Raw genomic sequence first — 6956 nt, 5'->3', positions numbered from 1 at the left:
GAAAAAAATGGACATTCTAATGGGGGTTAAGAGAAACCTCACTGTAGCTTTGATTTATATTTTGTTGGTAATTAGTAATGTTGAATTTTTTTTTTTTTACATATTTGGCCATCGTGTCTTCTTTAGAAATGTTTACTCATATCTTGACTTAATTTTGTAATCAGGGTTTCTTTTTGTAGTTGAGTTTATTGAGTTTCTTATATACTCTGAATATTAATGCTTTGTTAGATGAATAGATCTAAAGAACTTTTACATTTCCTATGGGTGTATTTTCTTCCTGTTGATTAATTCCTCTGCAGAATCATTTTAATTTGCTATAATGTCAGTTGTACCTTCTTGCTTTTGTTGCCTCTGTGTTTTAGGTCTTCAGCAAATCTTGGCTCAGGTCAATATCTGAGGTATTTTCCATTATTTTCTTCTGTATTCCTGTTTTGTGTCTTATATATAAGTTGGTGATCTGTTCTTTGTGACATAGCTCTTCTGACATAGATATTGACTATTTTCAGCACCATGTTGAACTACTGTTCTTTCCCCATTCTATTATCCTGGCATCATTGTTGAAAATCAGTGGTAGCTGATGGTGTGGTGGTTGAGAGCACTGGGCTCCCACATGGTTGACAATTTAAGTCCAAAATCTGGCGGCTTGCTTTCTCACTCCTCTTCTCATTATGTTTCTCTTCGGTCAAATTAAAAATAAATAATAATCAAAGTAATAAATAAAGTTAAATAAAACAATTCTTTTTAAAAAGAAAATCAGTGGAGTGTAAAAAGTGGAGTTATTTCCAGTTTTTCTTTTCTATTAAATTGGACTATGTGTCTGTGTTTATTGTTTCATTTTTGCCGTTCTCATGCTATTATTGTTCATAGAATGTTGTAGTGTATTTAAAGGTTGGTAGTGTAATTCTTCCAGGTCTTCTTTGTTTCTTTGTTGTGTTTCCTTGTCTTTTTTAGGATTGCTTTCACCATTTTGTGTCTTTTGTGGTTTTATTTAAATTTCAAATTATTTTTTTTTACAACTGCAAAGCCAGGCACACAAGAAATATTACTGATGTTACTCATGTCTGGAGGATAGAATGTATTTGGTAAAAATAGTTACAGGACCAGTAGGTTGCATGGCAGGTAAGATGCTGGAATCCCACAAGGTCAACTGCAGTACTAGTACCAGACCTGGCAGTTTGAAAATCATGCTGACACCATGTTGCACAACCATCCAGTTTGAATGGTTTCTAACTTTCCCTCTCTCTTTGTCTCTCTGTCTCTTTCTGTCAAATGCACATGCCATATCACAATACCGTAAATGACAAAAAAAATATTAATTTAAAAACCTAAGAAATAGTGAGTCAGCTAGTGTCTAGGGGATGAGAATAATGGAGGAAAGAGAACATAGGATAAGGATAGGTAAAGGTACAAAATTACAGTTAAATGGGAAAAATGTGTTCTTGTATTCCATGGCATACTAGGGTGAATGTAGTTAACAATGATTTGCAATATATCATAAAAATGTAAAACATTTTATAATGTTTCCAACAGATATAATAAACATTTGAGGTGGTCTGTATGCAATAACCTGATTTGATCATCACACATTGTATTTATGTATTGAATAATCACACTGAACCTCATAAATATGAATGATGTATATGCATCAGTTAATTTTTTAAGAATTATTTAATTTAATTTTATTTATTTATTCATTTACTTTAATTTGACCAGAGAGAGACACACCCAGAGAGATAGAGATAGAGAGAGGGAAAGTGAGAAAGCTAGCCATCAGGTCTGGGACTTGAACCATGGTCAGCCATGTGGGAGTGTCCAGCGCCTTAACCACCACACCACCTGCTGGTCTCGCATCAGTTACTTTTAAATGTGTACCCTGAGAAGATTCTGGAAATACATTGCCTATAGGGCAGTGCTCATAGTATAAAGAAAGGCTGCAGATCACATAATATGAACTTGTAACTCTGATAAAGATTAGCAGAACGCCTAGTGGTGAACAGGGTAAAATTTATGATGACTCTGTGCCTATTTGGTGCCAACTGTTCTTTTAAAAATTATACTCGCCAGACAGACAGAGACAGAGAGACAGAAAAACAGAAAGCGAGAAATCACCCCCCAGGGGGGATGGCCACGTTGCAATCCCCTCTTCTCCATTCTCCTCTCTGGATCCTGGGCACGTACATGTGCCCAATGTGAGTTTTAAGCCACCAGGTCTGGGACTTGAACTGTGGTTGACTACATGGGAGTCCAGAGACATAGCCATTATGGTAACTGCTGGTCCCTCAAAGTTTTTTTTTAAGGACTTGCATGGCCATGTGAGAATTCAGCACCTTAAACCTTATGCCATCTGCTGGCCCCCCAAAGTTTTAGTAAAGGCAAATTATATGGTTATATTTGTTAAGCAAAACAGCTTTATACATAATGCATATTTTAATTTAAGTAATAATTCCTCTTTTTTTAAAAAAATGTTATTGCTAACAGGACTGTGCTGGTGGGAGACATAGACAGTGAAAAGGAAAATGAAAAATCTCCCCTCAGGGGATGGCCAAGCTGTACTCCCTTCTTTTTCATTCTCCTGTGGTGACTTTGGATACCTGTGCACATGTGACCCACCTGATTTCCACGCTTGAGAACTTTGGGACTCCAACTGCAGTGGACCATGTGGGAGTCCAGTGCATTAACCATTATACCACCTGCTGGATAACTAACAAAAACACCTCAGACAAAACTGGAAACAGATCATACCAAAACTCATGGGATGTTGCAGAAATCTTGCTTAGAGATACAAGCAAAGTAATGTATAGTGATTAAATGTATAACATTTTTAAAAAATTAAAAATCATGATTTATTGGGTCAACAGGTGAGATGGTCATTAAGGTGTAGAACTCCCACATGGTTGAAGTGGTTTGAGTCCTGGACCTGGCGGGACTCAATCCCAAAAGTCTCAAAAGTGTTTTCTTGACCAACAAAACCCTGGCTTTTGACATGAAGTGGAAGAATATGGAAGATTTACTGCTGAGTGAGGCAAGCCAGGATATGAAGGAGATACATTGTATGTCCCCACTTAACATATACTGAATGTCTGCACTCTATGACTGAAACTGATTGTCTAACAGTTGTACAAATAGAAGAGATGTGTGTGAATGTCAGATGAGGTGTGTATGGAGGAGTGGGGCCTAACGAAGGACATTTGTAGAAGGAATACAGAGGTAGAACATTGATGAGATGGGGAGGTGTGGTATTATTGGTTGAAGATATTTTGATCAACAGGACTGGGGAGAAATGTTCACATATTGAAATGCTCATTTTGGCCTTGTGGGAGTCCAGGGTCTTAACCACCATGCCACCTGTATGTCCCCACTTAATATATACTGAATGTCCACACTCTATAACTGAAACTGACAGGCTAAAGGATGTACAAACAGAAAAAGTGGATGTGAATGCCAAATGTGGGGTGTGTGGAGGAGTGGGGCCTGGGGAAGAACATTTGGAGGAGGGATACGAAGAAAGCATAGTTGAGACAGGGAGGTAGTGTTGTTATAATTTGATCAACTCGACTGGGGAGAAATATATATTGAAATGATCACCTAGTAATTGAATGTATTTAAAAAAATGTAAATAAAAATTTAAAAAAATTAGGCTGAACTACAAATTATGGTAAATAGTATAATCAACAGGGAATATCTGATTAAACTTCCTAAGATATAGTACCAAGCACAAAAAAAGAACAAAAAAGAATAAATCTAATTATTCAAAAAAAAGAAAAGAAATGACCATATTGTAAGCTAAGCAATGTGATTGAATGTATATAAAAATTAATTTAAAAAAGAAGTAACAAAAAAAAAGTGCTTTCTTGGTACCAGCAGTTGATATAATGGCTATGTCCCTGGACTCCTATGTAGTCCACCATGGTTTGAGTCCCAGACTTGGTGGCTTAAACTTACCCTGGGTGTGAGTGCATGTGTGCCAAAGATCCTGAGAGGAGAATAAAAGAGAAGGGATTGTGGCATGGCCATCCTTCCTGGGGGGTGGTTTCCCACTTTCTGTCTCTCTTTCTCTTTCTTTCTGGAGAGTGCACATGACCTGTAGCAAAAACCTCTCAAAAAAAAAAGTGCTTTCTCACCTTCCCCTTTCTCTCTCTGGTCAAATTGAAAAAAAAATGATGATAATAAAATAAAATAATTCTTTTCTAGAGAGAGTGAGAAAATGATAAAGTAAGCTAGCAGGTCAGGGACTCAATTTGCAGTTTTTCCTCTGCAATGCCTCAACCCCCACTCCATCTTCTGGCTCCAAAATAAGATAATTTGTAACAACAAACAAACAAACAAACAAACAAACCTCTCCAAGAATCCCTATGGGATCAAGAGGATGGTGGCTTTAGCAGTGGCCCCTGGATGAAGTTGTGTGGAAGCCAGGAGCACACAGCCTGGCAGTTGTGACCATCAAAGATGAAATAGCAACTGTCTCACAGTCACTGATCTGGTCCCTCCCACAGGGGCCACCAGGAGGTGTCAGCTGCAGGTCCCTTGTTCTCTTGTTTCTCCTCATCTCTGGCTCCCAATAAGAATACTGGTCTCACCCACTGACCCCAAGAAGCAAAGTACTATCATGCTTAGCTCCCTCTGGAACCTGGCATTTGCCCTGGGTGGGTGGCCCTCTGAGAGCACCTGCGAAGCCTTGGCCCTGACTGTTCTCTCAGTTCCTCAGGTGCTCTTGGTGCTGGACTTGGGCCCTGATCCAGCATGTGGAAAATGGGCCCCCGATAGAGTGACCCAGCAGCTCTTAAAGGCTGTACTTCTGGACTCAGTCTCAGATCTACCTTCCAGGAGCAGTAGAGGGACCAAAAAGAGTGGATGCAGGAGATAATGACAGGTTTCTAGTTCAGGTGCTGGACCTCATCATGACTGCACCTCCCAGAGGCCCTATGCAATCAGTTTCTGAATAGATCCTCCATGAAGTTTTCCTTCAGCATTCCAACAGCAGCAGTGGCCTGTGGGGCTCACAGGACTCCATGCTCAGCAGGTCCAGGGATGGTGGTGGCAGTGGCAGAGAGCAGTTGGCCAGAGGTGGCCCAGCAGGCCATGCCTTAGTGATCAGTTTCTTACTAGTGCACCTCCCACTGCATGTGTTTGGAGATGACATGGATGTGCATCTTGTGATGTGTGGAACAAAGTCAAGAATAGCCTATAATGAGGATGTACTGAGTAAAGATGCTGAAAATGTGCCATATGCCTTGAAGAACTGCAGCAGGGGGTTACTATAGCAGGACTGCCTTGTCTGTGTGTACCATAAAGGCTGCCTGGGTGAATGGTTTGAGGCAAAAAGATCTTGCCCTGAGCACCCTCAGTTTAATCATCAAATTCTTGTTTTATAAGTGGGCTTGTCTTTTTAAGAAGCTTGAAAAACCAAGAGGATATGAGAATGTGTCTCTGGAAGAACAAAAATGCAGCCATACTCAACCCAGAAATGTGAGTTATGTGAGACTCAGTGATGAGATTGACAAGCAGGCAGAGAAACAAAAAATCATTTTCAAGAGAGGACCATCAATCTCAGGACACCAAATATGACTATAAAGACTGGGAAAGGGGCAGAGCAACAGATGATGTAGCAGTTATGTTGCTGGACTCCCACATAACTGACAGCAGTTTGAATCAAGACCAGTGCCTTGAAATTCAGGTCAGGTGTGTGTGCAATCCCATGATCACAAGAGGAGAATAAAAGAGAAGGGATTCTGTGTGGTCCTGCCCCCAAAGGTGATTTCTACTTTGCCTATCACTGTCTCTGTCTCTCTCTTTCCTTATGGCAAGCACAGGTGCCCTAAGGCAAAAACCTAAAAAAAAAACCCAAAAAACACACATACACACACACACACACACACACACACACACACAAGGATTCTGAAAATGGTGCCCATTCCTTAATAGTCATCTACATAGGTAATACTGACAACCATTTTGTATTGACACCAAAGTTCACTGATTTAAACAATGACTTTTTATTAAGTTCCCTAAAACTGAACAACTACTTTTATTTCTATTTTTTTTATTTGAAGACTCTATTTTCCCCAATGCAATATTTCTACATAATGTAATTTGAAAACCACATAGTTTACTCCTTATAAATTAACATTTTAGAGACGCAGATTCCTCATGGCTCCTGTGAACTAGTCATTTCAGGGGACAGGAAAAATGAAGATTTTCTACTCATAATTCAGCATCCAGACAACAAAGCTAGTGTGATGGATCTAAGAGCACTGTAGCTAAACATCTAAATAGTATTAGGGTTAACATATTCCTCAATATATACTGAATCTGCTGCACCAGCAATCACAACAGAACAGCAAAGAGATTCCAGATCACCTCTTTCGGCTTGCTCCTGAACACTCCGATTGATCTTCAAGAATTTGAAAAAAACACACCACCCATCAGATGACAAGAAATCACTGCAGGACCACAAGAAATATGGGGAAGCAAGAAAATACCTCTCCTCCAAGGGAAAATAATAACTCCTCTTCATCCACAAGCAGTTCAATGCAAATTATGGAAATGTCTGATAAAGAATTTAGAGTATTTATAATGGCAAAGCTAACTGAGATGGAAGAGAAGAGAGACAATGAACTGCTAAAGAGAAAGGAGAAAGAAGTTGATGAGTTCCAGGAGGTGAGGAAATTCTTGCAAGATCTAAGAGAGGAATTACACACTTTACAAAAGAGTCAAACGGAACTGCTAGAAATGAAGTCTATAATACAGGAAGTCAAAATCTCCCTTGAAAGTATTAAAAGCAGACTAGATCACACAGAAAATAGAATCTCAGACGTAGAAGAGAAAGTGGCTGGCCTAGAAAAATCCACCATGAAGACAGAAAATGGCCCCCAAATTTGAGACTAATATACGAGAAGTACTAGATACCATCAAACGTCCAAACATCCAGATAATTGGAATTACAGAAGGTGAAGAGA

The 6956-nt window shown here is 39.3% G+C and overlaps 1 pseudogene; it reads right to left on the bottom strand.

The window, feature by feature from the left end:
* The window catches only part of LOC102490683 (sphingosine-1-phosphate phosphatase 1-like), a 25873-nt pseudogene extending 21327 nt beyond the window's left edge, over positions 1-4546 (bottom strand).
* Between the last annotated feature and the right edge of the window lie 2410 nt (positions 4547-6956).

The sequence above is a fragment of the Tupaia chinensis genome, unplaced genomic scaffold (assembly GCF_000334495.1).
Source record: "Tupaia chinensis unplaced genomic scaffold, TupChi_1.0 Scaffold000641_1, whole genome shotgun sequence".
In the NCBI taxonomy this organism is placed as follows: domain Eukaryota; kingdom Metazoa; phylum Chordata; class Mammalia; order Scandentia; family Tupaiidae; genus Tupaia; species Tupaia belangeri.
This window is presented reverse-complemented; position numbering and strand designations above follow the sequence as displayed.